Source organism: Chaetomium fimeti (genome assembly GCF_033439085.1).
Source record: "Chaetomium fimeti strain CBS 168.71 chromosome Unknown B0H64scaffold_3, whole genome shotgun sequence".
Classification (NCBI taxonomy): Eukaryota; Fungi; Ascomycota; class Sordariomycetes; order Sordariales; family Chaetomiaceae; genus Chaetomium; species Chaetomium fimeti.
This window is the reverse complement of record NW_026944331.1, coordinates 4,472,051-4,492,927: the sequence shown is the minus strand read 5'-3', so window position 1 is coordinate 4,492,927 and position 20,877 is coordinate 4,472,051.

The following is a 20,877-nucleotide window of genomic DNA, read 5'->3' as shown; positions in this document are numbered from 1 at the left end:
CGTCGGGGAAACGGGCAGCGAGATCCGCGAATTCGGTGGCATTGACTGTGCCATTGATCACGCCCGCGAACATGGCATCCGGTTTCTTGGGGTCGTCGTCGACCATCCGGGTAAACGGCATCGCAGGAGCCTTGTCCTTGTACTTGCCAGCGAAGTGGTCGGCAAATGCAACAAGCTTCGCACGCAGGTCTTCCACAAGGCTCTCGCGCGTCTCAGTGTAACGCACGTCTGGGAGTTGTGTAGTGACATCGCGGGTGAACTTCTCAATCGTAGCCGGCTCGGCGTCTTCGTCATCTTCGGCCACGAGGGGCTCTGCCTGGTTCAGCGGCACGTCGTGGATTGCCGACGAGCGGCGGCGCAACGGGGTATCTTTCTTGAGATCGTGACGATTGATCTCTTCGATCACGAACCGTACTTCCTTCCGGGCGCGATCGTCAGCGGCTGACTCGCGTGCCATCTTGGCGGTCTTCGGTATCCAACCCGGTTGGTTCGGCTAAACGCAGGTGGATGGATTTGGTTTGTCGGGTCGATTGAAACAACGCTTTCAATCTTTGATCTTCGGTTCTTCGGTGGGATATTAATTATACCTTCCCAGGTAAGAGAGATTGGTCTCAGTTTGTGACGAGAAGCAGATATTCCATGGGGTCAGGCCACCAGTCAATACAACTATAATATCGAAACTGAGACAAAGAGAAAAAGAGAGGTGGTGGGATCGCTAGCGATCGTTTCGTGGGGAAGTAGGGCGAGGCGCTATGCGCGCTAACCCCGATTGAGCCACAGTGCCATCACAGGCAACCACCTCTCGTGACATACACTATACTCTAGTATTGGTATTTCTTTTTATTATTAGGCTTATAATAGCCTACGGATTGTTAAATCTTAATACCCTTCTTCTATTATTTATAAGTGAACTATCGGTTGTTAATCCGAACAGCTATAGTAATAAACTTATTAAGTATATCAGGTCTATCTTCTTTATAGAGCTTATCCTTAACCTCCTCCTTTAACCTTCTATAAAATAGATATATCAGCCCTTCGTTATTAATCTCCACCCTTATCGAGTCTTAACGGAAAATTGTAGTATAGGCGGTAGCCGACTTAGTCTATCTTAGCCGTCCTAATCTATCTTAGGTGTATAGCTTTTCATCTGTATCCTTAAATACCTTCTAGATCTCCTCCTCGAACTAGGAATAGTTTATAAAGACTTTAATAGTAAAGTTATCCTAGTCCTTATCTTTAATATTATTAAGATAGTCCTTTAAAGTCGGTTCGAACTACCGGAGTACCTTATCCTTAAGACAGGAGGTGGTGAAACGAATCTTCATAGCTTTATTAGTAAATATACCGTTATAGTACTCTATATAGGACTTTATCTATATAAAGAATCCTATAAGGGCCTCCTTCTTACCTCCGTACTTCTTAGGTATATCGAACTTAATATTTTTAACTTAGAACTTTTAATATACCTTGTTAATAAACTACTATATAATAGTACACTCTTATTATAGGGTAGTATACTCCTATTCGAGGCTATTAATCCTCGTTTACAGTACGAGAAGAGCGGCTTACAGTCCCTCAGCAGTCGGAAATAAAGTAGTCGACGGGGTTGCTGTCACGAATATGCCCACAAGTGGGACCCCCGAGGCGCGGGACGCCCCGAGCCAGTCGTTTAACGAACCAATCACAGGGTGCTCTATGGAACACCCGGGAGCCAGGAAAGGGGGCGGCCAGTCAGGAGCTGCTCTCATGGGCTCTCGAGAGCTATCAAGAGCGGCGAGCTCTAGAGGGCTCTCGAGAGCTGTCTAGAGCTCAGGAATTAGATAGTATATAGTCACTCGTTCTGGAGAGCTCTGGGAGTTCTCCAGTTAGCAATCACAACTACAGTTCGCTACAAGCTCGAGAGCCTACTGTTGAGACAAGTCTTTGTTGTGCACCCTTTGGCTGCACCGAACCTAAGCACCCTTGAGAGAATACCTTCGACCGATACTGAACCCTAACAGGACGGGTCCAGAGACAGGTTCGTCACACGTTGCTAACTCCCTTTGATCTGTTACAGTTCAGGCTCGAAGGTAAAACGACATGGCAACTCAACCGACGCCGGGCCAGATCACGGCCGCGCTTCAGAGAGTCACCGAACGACTCGACGAAACTGAAGAAGAGCTTGCGAAGACCAAGGCCAGCAACGCGGCATTGGCAGCCCGACTTGCGGCGACCGAGGTCCACACCAAGGACCCGGCCAAGACGAAGGTCAAATTGGAGCAACCCGAGAAGTACGGGGGCGACCAGGAAGCCTTGCCAGGTTGGATCACGGAGATGCGGAACTATCTCGACCACAACTCGCACCAGTTCGCCACTGAGGAATCCAAGACCAGATACGCCGCCACCCGACTCAAGGACAAGGCCCTCAAGTGGTTCACGGGAACACTGAGTGATTTCCTCGGCGGAGCAATCCACAAACCCTTCACCAAAAAGGTCTTCGAGAACTACTCCGAGTTCGAGAGTGAGATTCAGAAGGTGTTCGGTGACAAGGACGAGAAGTTACACGCCCAGGAACGGCTAGGACGGCTGAAGCAGACTAGGTCAGCCACCGCCTACGCCACGATTTTCCGACAAGACTCCATGAAGGCAGAAATAGACGACGAGGGGCTGATGCACCTGTTCTACGGAGGACTGAAGGAGGAGGTCAAGGACGAGCTCTACAAGGAGAGCCGACCTGACACGCTCGACGAGTACATCGCCATGGCTGTCAAAATTGACGACCGACAGTTCGCCCGCAAACAACAGAAGAAGGGCAGCGAGATTCAGCGATCCGCAGGCTACCACAAGCCCAACGACAAAAAGAAACGCCAGCACCAGAGCACGTCATACGGCACGCACTCGGGACCCATGGACGTCAGCGCTGCCCAGGCACAATGGGCAGGAAAGAGAGATGGTGCCAAGGACAAATCAGGCATCACTTGTTACAATTGCGGCAAGAAGGGGCACTTCAAACGAGACTGCCGCAGCAAGAAAGAGTGGAGACCGGTTCCAGGGAAGGAAGCTGCCACCATCGACCAAAACACGGTCGGAAGAAGAACCCGGTTTCTGGAGGTCGCAGCCGCCAGCTACACGCAGGACGACCTCGAAATCGACATTGACCGAGTCATCGAGCAGGACGATGAACTCACCGACTCGGATCAAGAAGACTTGATGAGCAGCAACCACCAGGAGGGAAACGACACCGCCCACCATGCTTTCATCGAAACGAATGACGAGGGAGAACTGGCTCCCCCGCGGCACATCCGACAAGTCGCTGAGGACTGGGGCATCACCCTGGTTCAGCAAGAGGACGGGCAATGGCGAACCCACGAGGGTGAAGGAGGAGTCAGCCCGAACCTCATTTTTCTGCAACAGAAGGTCCTAAGCCAACGACAAAGGATCGAGGAGTTGTCAAGAGAGAAAGAAGAACTCGAGCAACTTCTCCAGAGAAGGAACGACCAGTACGGACGACTTTGCGCGGAACTCGATTTCGCCAGGGAACGAGTCCAAGAGATCACCGAGGCCAACAACAGGGCCGGGGATCACGTCGAAAAGACATTAAGAGAGGCACAGGCCTTGCAGGACGACATCCGCCAGGCACTTCCGCACCACACACCGTGGGATGGACCCACCGAAGAGGCGGAAGGATACGAAAACGGAGTACGATACCCCGAGCAACTTTTCGACTACGCACAGGAACAGAATGCGGCGAAAGGAAGAAAACAGCAGAGCTGGGAAGAATACTGGACGCGACATCAGCACATCGTGCGCGCCGGACGACAGACCTCCGACCTTGAATGGTGGGGTTTTCGGGGCGAGAACAACACGGAGGGATTCCAGTTGTTATCAGAAGACCACGAGCGGGTGGACCCACGAAAAGAAAGTCACATCTACCTGCCCTGGTTCCAGTGCATCACGCACGAATGTCGGTACCACTTCCAGGACAAATTTCGCAACAGTTTCTGGCCCACAAGAGAAGAAAAGGGAATGCAACCCCTGCCCATCAGATGGGTATACGACAGCGGCGACGCTCCCGCAGGCATGTTGTGGGACACCCAACGCACTCACGAGGGCAGGCTGAGGGTTAAACCCAAGGCAGCCTGGCCTCGACGCTGTATGACAGGCGTAGGAGTCGACGAATGCCGAAGCGCAGACTGCCTATCACACGCCGACGAGAAGATCTGGGGATACATGGAACAGCAATCCCAGAGGAAGCCACACCAGAGGACGAGAGCATCCCGAAGGAACGAGAGGCGCCCAGTTGAGGCATGGGCGGCCCAATGGCTCCAAGAACACCAGACGATTGACGCCGCAAGCCAAGGTGCGGACAGGGACGCCTTGAAACACCACGAGAGCTTGGGAAACGGCTCAGGGCCCTCCGAGGGGCCCGGAAATCTTTAACTCCACAACAACGAAGACAGGCTGCGCAGTACAGGAAGAACTGGCGCAAGCAGAAGCCTTACAACGACCTCCCAGCAGACGAACATGAAGTAGCTGCTGTACGAAGCACCAAGCCAGACAACAGGCTCTGGATCACAGCGCGATGGGGGAAGATCGAAGCCCTCGCGTTAGTGGATGGAGGAGCGCAGATGGATCTCATCTCGCCCACATTTGTGAATCAACTCAGAATCCCATGGAGGATCAAGAAGCAACCACACGTCGTCAAAGGACCATTCGACACACAATGGGTACGACGAGAGACAGAACCACTCGACATTGAGGTGGAAGGGAAAACCACCCAAGTGGTATTCGACATCGTGAACATGGGGCCGAAGAAAGACATGATTCTCGGACGCCCATGGCATGAGGATTACGACCCAGACATCAGCTGGAAGGGAGATGGCCATCTGCGACCGCGGAAACAACGGGAGCATCCGACCAGCTTGATGGGAGAACGCGCAGAACAGGAGCCACGGAAGAGCAGCGGGTCAGAACGAACCCCCTCTACGGGCCCACCGCAGGAAGCAGCCAGTGCAGAACCACGCACTCTGGAGTCCGGAAGAAGCGGCACACGACGAAAGAAGCAGGCACGGGAGGAACGAACCATCGCCGTCGTCTCAGTCGACGAGCACGGAATGCTCAAACATGAACAATGGGTCAATCAGCTCGAAGCGGCAAGCATCGAGCTGGCAGCAGAAGAAGTCAGGGAACTCGAAGCAGCAAGCATCGAGCCTGGGAACAACAAGTTCGCGTACTACGAAGGTACGGCGAAGAACGCAAAGACGGGGCAGATCCCAGACGACTACAAGGGGCACCCGGCGTTCACGGCAAAACATCTTGCAGGGCTACCAGACCACGGACCTTGGGATCACGAGATCAAACTCAAGGAAGGAGCCCAGTTGAAGTTTTTCAAGGTGTACCACACCAACGAGAAGCAAGATGCAGAGTTGAGGAGTTATCTCGAAAAGAATCTCGAGATAGGACACATCAGACCATCGACATCTCCAGCAGGCTACCCAGTCCTCTTCGTTCCAAAGAAAGATGGGAAGCTCAGGATGTGTGTGGACTACCGACAGTTGAACAACGAGACGGTGAAGAACCGATACCCGCTGCCACTGATTTCGAGGCTTCGAGATCAGCTGTCAGGAGCACAACACTTCACACGACTCGACCTTCCAACAGCGTACGCCCACATCCGCATCAAGGAAGGAGACGAATGGAAGACGGCTTTTCGGACACCCTACGGGCACTACGAGTACCTCGTCATGCCGTTCGGGTTGACCAACGCACCAGCGACATTTCAAGCCGCTATCGACCACGCAATTCGACATTGCCTCGATAAATTTGCAGTCTGTTACTTGGATGACATTCTCATCTACTCCAAGACACTCGAAGAACACAAGAGACACGTGCGGCAGGTGCTGGACGCACTGCACGAGCACAAATTGTCAGTCAACAAGGACAAGAGCGAGTTTCATGTCAAGAAAACAGTGTTTCTGGGTTACGAAATCTCCCCGGGATGGGTCAAGATCGAACCCGAGAAACTGGAAGCTGTCAAGACGTGGCCGACACCGACGAACGCCACGGAGGTCAGAGGATTTATCGGATTCGCCAACTTCGTCAGAATGTTCATCAAGAATTTTGGCGACTTCGCGAGACCTCTGCACGAACTTACCAAAAAGGATGCCACATTCCAGTGGAAGCAGGAGCACGAGCAGGCTTTCCAGCGGATCCGCGATGCGATCATCGCCGACCCGGTGCTCATGCTGCCTGATCCAAGCACACCTTTCGAAGTCGAGGCTGATGCTTCGGACTTCGCGATCGGAGGACAACTTGGTCAGAGGGACAAGGACGGCAAGCTTCACCCAGTTGCGTTCTTCTCCAAGAAACTCGAAGGACCAAGGCTTAACTACCCGATCCACGACAAGGAGCTTCTCGCAATCATCGAAGCATTTCAGGAATGGAGACCATACCTCAGCGGCACGACACACGAAGTCCAGGTGTACACGGACCACAAGAACTTACGGTACTTCACCACCACCAAGGTGCTGAACGGACGACAAACTCGGTGGGCAGAATTTCTGTCCGAATTCAACTTCACGATCCACTACAAGAAAGGCTCAGAAAACGCACGAGCGGATGCCTTGAGTAGGAGAGCGGATCACCACGACAACACGTCTGAAGCCTCACCACCATTGCTACATCAACAGACAGACGGATCGCTACGGCACGCTTCCCAACCGACTGAAGACTACGAGATCGCAGCACTTCAGCAGCAGTCGGAAGATCCCGAAGCCAGGCCTCTGCAACCGTTTGTAGAATGCTGTGCGGCCTTCAGAGAACAAAGATTGGAACAAGACTTCCAAGGAATCATCGCGGACGACGAACGCGATGCATGGCAAGAAGAGCCAGAATCCAAGATCGCGGGATTGCGACTTGAAGGAACGAGACTCTGGTACCACGACAAGGCCTATGTCAGGCTGGGTGACCAAAAGGAGCTCATTCGAAAGATCCACGAGTCGAGACTCGGAGGACACATGGGAATCAGCAAGACAATTGCGAAAGTCAAGCAGAACTACGACTTCCCAGGAATCAAGCAGACGGCAGAAGAGGTCCGGGCGGAATGCGACCTCTGCAAGCGGAGCAAGCCAGGACGACACAAGCCGTACGGGCTACTACAGCCATTGCCAGTTGCAGAACGACCATGGAGTTCGGTGACGATGGACTTCATCACCAAACTGCCAGTCTCCAAGGACTCAGTAACGGGAGTGGAATACGACAGCATCCTCACAATGGTGGACAGACTCACCAAGTGGAGTTACTTCCTCCCTTACAAGGAGACATGGTCAGCAGAACAACTCGCGGACGTGATCTATCGCAACATCACCTCGGTCCACGGATGGCCGGAGGAATGGATCACAGACAGAGACACGAAGTTCGCATCAAAGTTTTGGCAAGCTCTGATGACGAAGCTGGGTACGAAGAGTAAGCTTTCGACTGCTTATCACCCACAAACGGACGGACAGACGGAACGACTCAACCAGATCGTTGAACAATACCTACGGTTGTACGTCAACTTCCAGCAGGACGATTGGGTCGAGCTGTTGCCAACGGCACAACTCGCCTACAACACCACCGTCACGGAGACCACGAAGGTCACGCCATTCTTCGCGAATTACGGCTACGAAGCAGATTTGCGACAAGGGCCCGAAGTCTCGGTGCCCAGAGCGGCAGTCAAAGCCGACAAAATGAGCTCGCTACACGCGATGCTCAAGGAAGAACTCGAATTCGTGCGAGCACGCATGAAAAAGTTCTACGACAGAACCAGGCTCGAGGGACCTCGCCTGGAGGAGGGGGATAAAGTTTATCTCATTTCTCGAAATCTTCGCACAAAACGACCAAGCAGGAAGCTCGATTTTCGCAAAATTGGACCGTTCAAAATCGACAAAAGAATTTCGGAGAACAATTACGCACTCGCGTTACCCTCAACAATGCGACTACGGACCAACGTTTTCCACATCTCGCTTCTGGAACCAGCGCCCAAAAACGCACGACTCGGCAAGGACGTCGAGGCAGAAGACGAAGAGGAGGAATGGGACGTTGAGGAAGTCCTAGATTCACGCATCACGGAAGGACAGTTGGAGTATTTGGTCAAATGGTTGGACTTCGGCCCAGAAGACAATTCATGGCAACCAGCTACAAATCTCAACTGCCCCGAGAAGCTTCAGGAGTTCCACCAGAGGAACCCGGACCGGCCAAGAAGGGCCCCGCCAAAAGGTCAACTCCGGCAAGGAAAAGGTCGTCGGAAGAACTAAGCAAGTCAGCGGCAGGGACGGAAGGAGGTCAGGGTAGGACAAACCCCTGAACCCAAGCAGGATCAAACAAAGAAGAATCGGCGCCCGAGGAGCTAACGGGTGGAACGTCGGCGGAGGACGGAGGGCCCGAACTGGAGGATGCCTCTTCCTGCGCCACCTCCGAAATGTCCCGCAGTTCGCGAGAGACGGCTTTCTGCACGCGCTCCTCCAAGGCACGCTTCTGCTTGCGCAGACGCAACAACTTGGCTAGCGTCTCCTCCTCTTCAAGGTCCAGTTTACTTTTCTCCGCCACAAACGCTCGAACTGGAAGATGGTCAGAAACCAGAAATCGGCGACAAGGAACACACGTACAAGCACCCGGATCAATTCCCCAGACGTCGCAGGACGGACGGTTGAAAAGGTTGCAGGGACCACAGCGCTTGGAAGTGCCGGAGACACTGCAGTCCAGCCCCTTCTCGAGACAATAAGAACACTTGGGCATTAGGAAGGAGGAAGTGGTATTGGCGAGACGGACGCGGCGTTCAGTACTCGTTCCACTTCCGCGCTTTCGTTTCTTTACACTGTCAGTCATGATGAAAGGACAGAAGTGGGGAGGAGAGGAGGAATTACCAACCAGATTGGACCGGGGTTGTTGGCACTATTTCAGAAGAAGGCTGGGAACATGGACGACGGGACGTCGACCCTGGAGGGGGGGCATCGTGTCACGAATATGCCCACAAGTGGGACCCCCGAGGCGCGGGACGCCCCGAGCCAGTCGTTTAACGAACCAATCACAGGGTGCTCTATGGAACACCCGGGAGCCAGGAAAGGGGGCGGCCAGTCAGGAGCTGCTCTCATGGGCTCTCGAGAGCTATCAAGAGCGGCGAGCTCTAGAGGGCTCTCGAGAGCTGTCTAGAGCTCAGGAATTAGATAGTATATAGTCACTCGTTCTGGAGAGCTCTGGGAGTTCTCCAGTTAGCAATCACAACTACAGTTCGCTACAAGCTCGAGAGCCTACTGTTGAGACAAGTCTTTGTTGTGCACCCTTTGGCTGCACCGAACCTAAGCACCCTTGAGAGAATACCTTCGACCGATACTGAACCCTAACAGGACGGGTCCAGAGACAGGTTCGTCACAGTTGCTATAACGTTATAGTACCTTCAATCCTAAACTATAACAGATCAAAGGGAGTTAGCAATATATAACAAACCTATCTCTAAACCCATCCTATTAGGGTTCAGTATCGGTCGAAGGTATTCTCTCAAAGGTATTTAGGTTCGGTACAGCCAAAGGGTATACAATAAAGACTTATCTCAATAGTAGGCTCTCAAGCTTATAGCAAACTGTAGTTATAATTACTAACTAGAGAACTCCTAAAGCTCTCCAGAACGAGTAACTATATACTATCTAAGTCCCTGGGCTCTAAGCAGCTCCCAAGAGCTCACTAGAGCCAGCGGCTCTCGGGGGCTCTTGAGAGCCCTCAGGAGCAGCTTCTAACTAGCCGCCCTTCTAAGCTCTTAGGTACTCCTTGGAGCACCCTGTGATTGGTTCGTTAAATGACTGGCCCGGGGCGTCCCGCACCCCCGGGGTCCCACTTGTTGGGTCATTCGTGACAGATATAAAGGTATAATAAAAAATATTATTATAAAAACTAGGATATCCTTATCCTTATAGTAGAAAATAATATCTTTAAATACTATACTAAGATTAAGAAAATAGTAAAGAGGTAATATAAGAGGAATAACTTCCTAGTATTTAGGTTAGGTAAAATATCTACTAAACTTAAATAGCTAACTAAGCTATATTTTCCTAAATCTTAGATTAATAAAGGATATAATGATTAATATACTATATAATTAAATTTAAAGGCTTTATATAGAGTAAAAGAGTATATATAGCCTTTATTAACCTATAATAGAAAATAGTTTTCTAAATATTTAATATAATAATAGAAGTTTATAGAAAACTAATATTGTTATTATCAAATATTATTAAGATATTTTATAATAGTAGAGGTTTAATTAGCCTAGTTCCATCTATATATATTTAGGTCTAGATTTTAGACTTTATATTAATTTAGTATTATATTACGTTTCTAGTAAAAGGTTTCTATAATAGTTATACTAATAGTTTCGAAGTTATTTATCTATTTAATTAAATGTAAAGAGAATCTAATTAAAAACTTAATAGTAAATTGTTAAAGATCTTCTATAAATATTTACTATAAATCTTAAAGCTATTCTTTTTTATCGGTAATATATTATAGATTTAGTAAAATATATAAGGTTTTTTACCTTAATAGTATATCTATAACTATAAAAACCAAATAAAAAGTTTAAACTTTATATTTATTTTATTAATTACTTATTTAAACATAGCCTAAATTATCCTTATAACTTCTATTATTAGGTTTATATCTATTATAGCTATTATAAATCTTAAATTTAATGTTAAACTTATTCTAAAGGCAATGTAGTAAATAGTAAAGGAAAAGGCTATTTGTGACGAACCTGTCTCTGGACCCGTCCTGTTAGGGTTCAGTATCGGTCGAAGGTATTCTCTCAAGGGTGCTTAGGTTCGGTGCAGCCAAAGGGTGCACAACAAAGACTTGTCTCAACAGTAGGCTCTCGAGCTTGTAGCGAACTGTAGTTGTGATTGCTAACTGGAGAACTCCCAGAGCTCTCCAGAACGAGTGACTATATACTATCTAGGTCCGTAGGTACCTTCGTACCTATGCCTCCTGGATCGTCTTATCCTCAAGACGATCCATCCTGGATCGTCTTATCTATTCCACGATCCCATGGATCGTGAATTCTCCCACACGATCCGCTTCTTATTGGCTGACGCTCCCATCCTTGACGATTGGCTCGGGGCGTCCCGCGCCCCGCTTCCGTGCGTCTGGCACAGTGATCATGACACGATGCCCCTCCTCCGTGCCTTTCGACCCGAAAGGCCCCAACAACCTTTCTGCTTAAGTAGCGCCAGTCAGCCCATCCCTGATGTGCGTGGTTCCCTGTCCTTCTTTCTGTCCTCGCCTTACTGCCGCGATGATGCTGACAAGATGTCGAACCGCGTAAGCAAAACGAAACCCAAACCCTCTACGCCTCATCCCAAAACTATTAAACGTGACGAGTTGCTAGCGCGTATCTTGCGCCTAGGAGTCATTATGCACAAGCCTTGTTCTCGGTGCGAGGAGTTCGGTATTGAGTGCAAGGTGTCCTCCGACGATTCTTTTTCTTGTTACGAATGCACTCGTCGACACGAACCGTTTTGTGATGCCTTGGGTGTAACAGCCCAAATGTTTCAGCGTATCGTGGCTCAACATGATCAAGTTGAGTCGGATCTGGAGCAGGCGGAGGCTCTGGCGGAGGCAGCCAACGCCAAAGTGCGTCGTCTCCGAAATCTGAAAAGAACGTGGCTGGTGAAGATGCAGCGCGCCATTGCTCGGGGGCTCGATTCCATCGAGGAGCTGGAGAAACTGGAGCGCAAGGAGGCGGAGGAGGCGGCGGCAAAAGCAGCTGCCGGTCCCCCGTCGGCAGACCCTTCTTCCGTCGGGCTCCCTCACGACCCTGCGTGGCTTTCAAGGTTCGTTTCTCTTGTTCCCCCCCGTTGTTGGTTGCTGACGATTGACTTAGTTCCTCTGGCGACCCTTCCTCCGGGTTCGATTGGTCCTTGGGTGACCCTCTTGCTGGGGTCGACCTGTCCGTGGGGTTCCCGTTGGTCGATCCGGGTTCCTCTGGTGGAACTCCTGAAGTTTCTCGGGGCAGTTGAGATTGGTAGCTGGTTGCCATGAATTGTCTTCTGGGCCGAAGTCCAGCCATTTGACCAAATACTCCAACCGTCCTTTCGTGATGCGTGAATCTAGGACTTCCTCAACGTCCCACTCTTCCTCTTCGTCTTCTGCCTCGGCGTCCTTGTCGAGTCGTGCGCCCTTGGGCGCTGGTTCCAGAAGTGAGATGTGGAAAACGTTGGTCCGTAGTCGCATTGTCGAGGGTAACGCGAGAGCGTAATTGTTCTCCGAAATCTTTTTGTCGATCTTGAACGGTCCGACTTTGCGAAAGTCGAGCTTCCTGCTTGGTCGCTTCGTGCGAAGATTTCGAGAAATGAGGTAGACTTTGCCCCCCTCCTCTAGGCGAGGTCCCTCGAGCCTGTTTCTGTCGTAGAACTTCTTCATCCGTGTTCGTACGAATTCGAGTTCTTCCTTGAGCATCGCGTGCAGCGAGCTCATTTTGTCGGCTTTGACTGCCGCTCTGGGCACCGAAACTTCGGGCCCTTGTCGCAAATCTGCTTCGTAGCCGAAATTCGCGAAGAATGGTGTGACCCTGGTGGTCTCCGTGACGGTGGTGTTGTAGGCGAGTTGCGCTGTCGGCAGCAGCTCGACCCAGTCATCCTGCTGGAAATTGACGTACAACCGTAGGTATTGTTCGACGACCTGGTTGAGTCGTTCCGTCTGTCCGTCCGTCTGTGGGTGGTAAGCGGTTGAGAGCTTACTTTTCGTACCCAGTCTCGTCATCAGAGCCTGCCAAAACTTTGATGCGAACTTGGTGTCTCTGTCCGTGATCCATTCCTCCGGCCAGCCGTGGACCGAGGTGATGTTGCGGTAGATCACATCTGCGAGTTGTTCTGCTGACCATGTCTCCTTGTAAGGGAGGAAGTAACTCCACTTGGTGAGTCTGTCCACCATCGTGAGGATGCTGTCGTATTCTACTCCCGTTACTGAGTCCTTGGATAGTGGCAGTTTGGTGATGAAGTCCATCGTCACCGAACTCCATGGTCGTTCCGCGACTGGCAATGGCTGCAATAGCCCGTATGGCTTGTGTCGTGGCGGTTTGCTTCGTCCGCAGAGGTCACACTCTGCCAGGACTTCTTCTGTCGCCTGCTTGATTCCTGGGAAGTCGTAATTCTGCCTGACTTTTGCAATTGTTTTGCTGATTCCCACGTGTCCTCCGAGTTTCGACTCGTGGATTTTCCGAATGAGCTCCTTTTGGTCACCCAGCCTGACATAGGCCTTGTCGTGGTACCAGAGTCTCGTTCCTTCAAGTCGCAATCCCGCGATCTTGGATTCTGGCTCTTCTTGCCATGCATCGCGTTCGTCGTCCGCGATGATTCCTTGGAAGTCTTGTTCCAATCTTTGTTCTCTGAAGGCCGCACAGCATTCTACAAACGGTTGCAGAGGCCTGGCTTCGGGATCTTCCGACTGCTGCTGAAGTGCTGCGATCTCGTAGTCTTCAGTCGGTTGGGAAGCGTGCCGTAGCGATCCGTCTGTCTGTTGATGTAGCAATGGTGGTGAGGCTTCAGACGTGTTGTCGTGGTGATCCGCTCTCCTACTCAAGGCATCCGCTCGTGCGTTTTCTGAGCCTTTCTTGTAGTGGATCGTGAAGTTGAATTCGGACAGAAATTCTGCCCACCGAGTTTGTCGTCCGTTCAGCACCTTGGTGGTGGTGAAGTACCGTAAGTTCTTGTGGTCCGTGTACACCTGGACTTCGTGTGTCGTGCCGCTGAGGTATGGTCTCCATTCCTGAAATGCTTCGATGATTGCGAGAAGCTCCTTGTCGTGGATCGGGTAGTTAAGCCTTGGTCCTTCGAGTTTCTTGGAGAAGAACGCAACTGGGTGAAGCTTGCCGTCCTTGTCCCTCTGACCAAGTTGTCCTCCGATCGCGAAGTCCGAAGCATCAGCCTCGACTTCGAAAGGTGTGCTTGGATCAGGCAGCATGAGCACCGGGTCGGCGATGATCGCATCGCGGATCCGCTGGAAAGCCTGCTCGTGCTCCTGCCTCCACTGGAATGTGGCATCCTTTTTGGTAAGTTCGTGCAGAGGTCTCGCGAAGTCGCCAAAATTCTTGATGAACATTCTGACGAAGTTGGCGAATCCGATAAATCCTCTGACCTCCGTGGCGTTCGTCGGTGTCGGCCACGTCTTGACAGCTTCCAGTTTCTCGGGTTCGATCTTGACCCATCCCGGGGAGATTTCGTAACCCAGAAACACTGTTTTCTTGACATGAAACTCGCTCTTGTCCTTGTTGACTGACAATTTGTGCTCGTGCAGTGCGTCCAGCACCTGCCGCACGTGTCTCTTGTGTTCTTCGAGTGTCTTGGAGTAGATGAGAATGTCATCCAAGTAACAGACTGCAAATTTATCGAGGCAATGTCGAATTGCGTGGTCGATAGCGGCTTGAAATGTCGCTGGTGCGTTGGTCAACCCGAACGGCATGACGAGGTACTCGTAGTGCCCGTAGGGTGTCCGAAAAGCCGTCTTCCATTCGTCTCCTTCCTTGATGCGGATGTGGGCGTACGCTGTTGGAAGGTCGAGTCGTGTGAAGTGTTGTGCTCCTGACAGCTGATCTCGAAGCCTCGAAATCAGTGGCAGCGGGTATCGGTTCTTCACCGTCTCGTTGTTCAACTGTCGGTAGTCCACACACATCCTGAGCTTCCCATCTTTCTTTGGAACGAAGAGGACTGGGTAGCCTGCTGGAGATGTCGATGGTCTGATGTGTCCTATCTCGAGATTCTTTTCGAGATAACTCCTCAACTCTGCATCTTGCTTCTCGTTGGTGTGGTACACCTTGAAAAACTTCAACTGGGCTCCTTCCTTGAGTTTGATCTCGTGATCCCAAGGTCCGTGGTCTGGTAGCCCTGCAAGATGTTTTGCCGTGAACGCCGGGTGTCCCTTGTAATCGTCTGGAATCTGTCCCGTTTTCGCGTTCTTCGCCGTACCTTCGTAGTACGCGAACTTGCTGTTTCCAGGCTCGATGCTTGCTGCTTCGAGTTCCCTGACTTCTTCTGCTGCTAGCTCGATGTTTGCCGCTTCGAGCTGATTGACCCATTGTTCGTGTTTGAGCATTCCGTGCTCGTCGACTGAGACGACGGCGATGGTTCGTTCCTCCCGTGTCTGCTTCTTTCGTCGTGTGCCGCTTCTTCCGGATTCCAGAGTGCGTGGTTCTGCACTGGCTGCTTCCTGCGGTGGGCCCGTAGAGGGGGTTCGTTCTGACCCGCTGCTCTCCCGTGGCTCCTGTTCTGCGCGTTCTCCCATCAAGTTGGTCGGATGCTCCCGCTGTTCCCGCGGTCGCAGATGGCCATCTCCCTTCCAACTGATGTCTGGGTCGTAATCCTCATGCCATGGGCGTCCGAGAATCATGTCTTTCTCTGGTCCCATGTTCACGATGTCGAACACCACTTGGGTGGTTTTCCCTTCCACCTCGATGTCGAGTGGTTCTGTTTCTCGTCGTACCCATTGCGTGTCGAATGGTCCTTTGACGACGTGTGGTTGCTTCTTGATCCTCCATGGGATTCTGAGTTGATTCACAAATGCGGGCGAGATGAGATCCATCTGCGCTCCTCCATCCACTAACGCGAGGGCTTCGATCTTCCCCCATCGCGCTGTGATCCAGAGCCTGTTGTCTGGCTTGGTGCTTCGTACAGCAGCTACTTCGTGTTCGTCTGCTGGGAGGTCGTTGTAAGGCTTCTGCTTGCGCCAGTTCTTCCTGTACTGCGCAGCCTGTCTCCGTTGCTGTGGAGTTAGCGGTTTCCGGGCCCCTCGGAGGGCCCTGAGCCGTTTCCCAAGCTCTTGTGGTGTTTCAAGGCGTCCCTGTCCGCACCTTGGCTTGCGGCGTCAATCGTCTGGTGTTCTTGGAGCCATTGGGCCGCCCATGCCTCAACTGGGCGCCTCTCGTTCCTTCGGGACGCTCTCGTCCTCTGGTGTGGCTTCCTCTGGGATTGCTGTTCCATGTATCCCCAGATTTTCTCGTCGGCGTGTGATAGGCAGTCTGCGCTTCGGCATTCGTCGACTCCTACACCTGTCATACAGCGTCGGGGCCAGGCTGCCTTGGGTTTAACCCTCAGCCTGCCCTCGTGAGTGCGTTGGGTGTCCCACAACATGCCTGCGGGAGCGTCGCCGCTGTCGTATACCCATCTGATGGGCAGGGGTTGCATTCCCTTTTCTTCTCTTGTGGGCCAGAAACTGTTGCGAAATTTGTCCTGGAAGTGGTACCGACATTCGTGCGTGATGCACTGGAACCAGGGCAGGTAGATGTGACTTTCTTTTCGTGGGTCCACCCGCTCGTGGTCTTCTGATAACAACTGGAATCCCTCCGTGTTGTTCTCGCCCCGAAAACCCCACCATTCAAGGTCGGAGGTTTGTCGTCCGGCGCGCACGATGTGCTGATGTCGCGTCCAGTATTCTTCCCAGCTCTGCTGTTTTCTTCCTTTCGCCGCATTCTGTTCCTGTGCGTAGTCGAAAAGTTGCTCGGGGTATCGTACTCCGTTTTCGTATCCTTCCGCCTCTTCGGTGGGTCCATCCCACGGTGTGTGGTGCGGAAGTGCCTGGCGGATGTCGTCCTGCAAGGCCTGTGCCTCTCTTAATGTCTTTTCGACGTGATCCCCGGCCCTGTTGTTGGCCTCGGTGATCTCTTGGACTCGTTCCCTGGCGAAATCGAGTTCCGCGCAAAGTCGTCCGTACTGGTCGTTCCTTCTCTGGAGAAGTTGCTCGAGTTCTTCTTTCTCTCTTGACAACTCCTCGATCCTTTGCCGTTGGCTTAGGACCTTCTGTTGCAGAAAAATGAGGTTCGGGCTGACTCCTCCTTCACCCTCGTGGGTTCGCCATTGCCCGTCCTCTTGCTGAACCAGGGTGATGCCCCAGTCCTCAGCGACTTGTCGGATGTGCCGCGGGGGAGCCAGTTCTCCCTCGTCATCCGTTTCGATGAAAGCGTGATGGGCGGTGTCATTTCCCTCCTGGTGGTTGCTGCTCATCAAGTCTTCTTGATCCGAGTCGGTGAGTTCATCGTCCTGCTCGATGACTCGGTCAATGTCGATTTTGAGGTCGTCCTGCGTGTAGCTGGCGGCTGCGACCTCCAGAAACCGGGTTCTTCTTCCGACCGTGTTTTGGTCGATGGTGGCAGCTTCCTTCCCTGGAACCGGTCTCCACTCTTTCTTGCTGCGGCAGTCTCGTTTGAAGTGCCCCTTCTTGCCGCAATTGTAACAAGTGATGCCTGATTTGTCCTTGGCACCATCTCTCTTTCCTGCCCATTGTGCCTGGGCAGCGCTGACGTCCATGGGTCCCGAGTGCGTGCCGTATGACGTGCTCTGGTGCTGGCGTTTCTTTTTGTCGTTGGGCTTGTGGTAGCCTGCGGATCGCTGAATCTCGCTGCCCTTCTTCTGTTGTTTGCGGGCGAACTGTCGGTCGTCAATTTTGACAGCCATGGCGATGTACTCGTCGAGCGTGTCAGGTCGGCTCTCCTTGTAGAGCTCGTCCTTGACCTCCTCCTTCAGTCCTCCGTAGAACAGGTGCATCAGCCCCTCGTCGTCTATTTCTGCCTTCATGGAGTCTTGTCGGAAAATCGTGGCGTAGGCGGTGGCTGACCTAGTCTGCTTCAGCCGTCCTAGCCGTTCCTGGGCGTGTAACTTCTCGTCCTTGTCACCGAACACCTTCTGAATCTCACTCTCGAACTCGGAGTAGTTCTCGAAGACCTTTTTGGTGAAGGGTTTGTGGATTGCTCCGCCGAGGAAATCACTCAGTGTTCCCGTGAACCACTTGAGGGCCTTGTCCTTGAGTCGGGTGGCGGCGTATCTGGTCTTGGATTCCTCAGTGGCGAACTGGTGCGAGTTGTGGTCGAGATAGTTCCGCATCTCCGTGATCCAACCTGGCAAGGCTTCCTGGTCGCCCCCGTACTTCTCGGGTTGCTCCAATTTGACCTTCGTCTTGGCCGGGTCCTTGGTGTGGACCTCGGTCGCCGCAAGTCGGGCTGCCAATGCCGCGTTGCTGGCCTTGGTCTTCGCAAGCTCTTCTTCAGTTTCGTCGAGTCGTTCGGTGACTCTCTGAAGCGCGGCCGTGATCTGGCCCGGCGTCGGTTGAGTTGCCATGTCGTTTTACCTTCGAGCCTGAACTGTAACAGATCAAAGGGAGTTAGCAACGTGTGACGAACCTGTCTCTGGACCCGTCCTGTTAGGGTTCAGTATCGGTCGAAGGTATTCTCTCAAGGGTGCTTAGGTTCGGTGCAGCCAAAGGGTGCACAACAAAGACTTGTCTCAACAGTAGGCTCTCGAGCTTGTAGCGAACTGTAGTTGTGATTGCTAACTGGAGAACTCCCAGAGCTCTCCAGAACGAGTGACTATATACTATCTAGGTCCGTAGGTACCTTCGTACCTATGCCTCCTGGATCGTCTTATCTATTCCACGATCCCATGGATCGTGAATTCTCCCACACGATCCGCTTCTTATTGGCTGACGCTCCCATCCTTGACGATTGGCTCGGGGCGTCCCGCGCCCCGCTTCCGTGCGTCTGGCACAGTGATCATGACACTATTAATTTAATAAATGTTAAAAGAATATATTTAAATAGCTTCTTAACTATAATTAAAGTTTAGAAGAGAACCTTCTCGGTAACCCTTTATTACTACTTCAGCCAAGAATCAGTAGTATCTCATTTAGTAAGGTAAGAAGCATCGGAACTTATTATAGAACTCTAGCTAAGAACTAAACTCTATAAAGAACTATTAAATAAGATACTAATATATATATAGACTATATAACTAAGGTAAATTATAACCGAAGACAGATTGAATTCCTAGCTAAAGACTCTTATTCAGACCTTATATTAGGTCTGGAGGATAACTGAAACTAATCCTTGGGGAGCTTCCCCAGGATTGGGCTCGCCTACGTTTAAGAACCTTCTTGCCGAGCCTTGTAACATTATCACTTTGAAGTCTGCAGCTCTGGGGCCCTATTCTGTAACAAAGACCATCTATATATATAAGTTTAGATAACTATCATTATATTGCTTAGTATAGGTAATTTAATAGCTATTTAAAAATAGTTATTTTATTTTATTTACCTTACTTATATATATAAGTATTATATTCTATACCTATATTCAAATAACTTATATAACTTTACCGGCCGCAACATAGTTTATTATGATATTCTAACAGCTTACATCGTTGTATAGTCTATGAGTGTGGTGTATGAGGGCCCGCTGCTGCTCTTGTTAGGCCTTGATGCCTGTAATCTCGGCCCTTATATGGGCCTCGCGCTCCCCTTGTTGCTCCCTCGGCCACGCAGTCTCTGACCTTAGCAGGGTCTCGCGCTGCTGCTACTAGGGTCTCGCACTTTCCACCAACCCCTTAGGCCATTGATCTGCTTCTTCGGATTCTCTTTAGTATTAGCCTAGCGGTCCTCGTATCGGCAGTGCTCATTTCTTTGCTAGTACTGGTAAGAGGGTGTTCCACTGGCACACTGTTACACTGTTAGGGGGGTGCGTACGCTATCAAAGGTAGTCCAGACCATTTCAAGGTTGGCGGGGGGGGGGGGGGGGGGGGGGGGGGAGGACAGGATGTGGCTGCGCCCTGCAGGGCGGAAGCGATGCTTTATCACACCAGTTTCTAACTATTGATTAAGACTTAGTGATAGGGCGTAGGTATGCACCGATAATCAGCGGAACGGCGAGTAATTTGGCCGAGTTCTGCTCGTTGAGGATGTTGCGCGTCCCTATTCTTTTGGCTAGGCCCACGACGCACACTTTCGAGGCGCATTTCCCGCCGTTCTAACGAGACCTGGTGGTACTGCGGATGTCTTAAGTTTGCAAGGTAAGCCTAATGCTCTGAACCCGGACTGGAGCCTAGGGATGTCCGGGTGATAGGTAACTGGTCGACTAAGCAAATCGTGCAGCTGATTTTGCAACGTCCGCACTCGACCGAATGGCCGGTGTGGTGTGTGTGTGTATCACAAATGCCCGGAGAGGCGTCTACAGTATAACCTGTGCTCAGAGGTGAGTACCGCTGGGCGATGCGCAGAGGTGCGTCAACGGTGACCTGGTGCCAACACGAACCTCGGCGAGGGTTGATTCCTTATGAAACATGTGATATATAGTTCTGATAAGAGCAAGCTAGACTGAGTATGGTAGCTGCGCTGTTCTTCCTCGGGGCAAGCCGAGTGCTACTAGTGAGCGGCGACAAATGGCACCCACAGCGTGTTAGGGATATTTCATATCCTGTAGGTTTCACGTAGATGGTCCGGCCTACACGCCGAACAATTCCAAGCGTCCACACTGCTAGGTACGGTAGCTGAGTGGTCCCCGTGCGCCTATAAGTCCCCGCTTGGGCGTATGTGCGTGTGTGTGTGATTGACAATTGTCGACTGGGTTTGGACCTCTCAAGGGTTACGGACACCCGTGGTCAGATACCCCAAGAGGCCAAGAACCGTATGACATGGAGGCGTGGGTTGTGTATTATATTCCCGAGAGACCGGGAACAGAGGGTTTGCAGGCTTCAATGGATCCGACTGGTACCTCATCGTCGCGGGCTTGGAAGCAGGAAAGGACCTAGTTAAGGTATCCGTACCGAGGGTACTTTCGTACATGGTACTCGGGGTGTGCAGCCCGCTTCGCGGGCTGGTTGATTGGATTTGTTGTTTTTTATAGCGTTTTATAGCGTTTTGAGAGTTTTTGCGCGCAACGTAATTAAGCGATTTTAAGCGATCGCTAACCATCCCACAATTCAATTCCACAACCACGATCGCCCACATCTTGGAGTCGTGTTTTCTCCCGCAACCAAGCCCGCAGAACCCATAAAAATCCAGGGTACATCCGGTAAGTATTGCTGAGATCGGTTTAATTTTTTTTTTAATTTTTTTTTT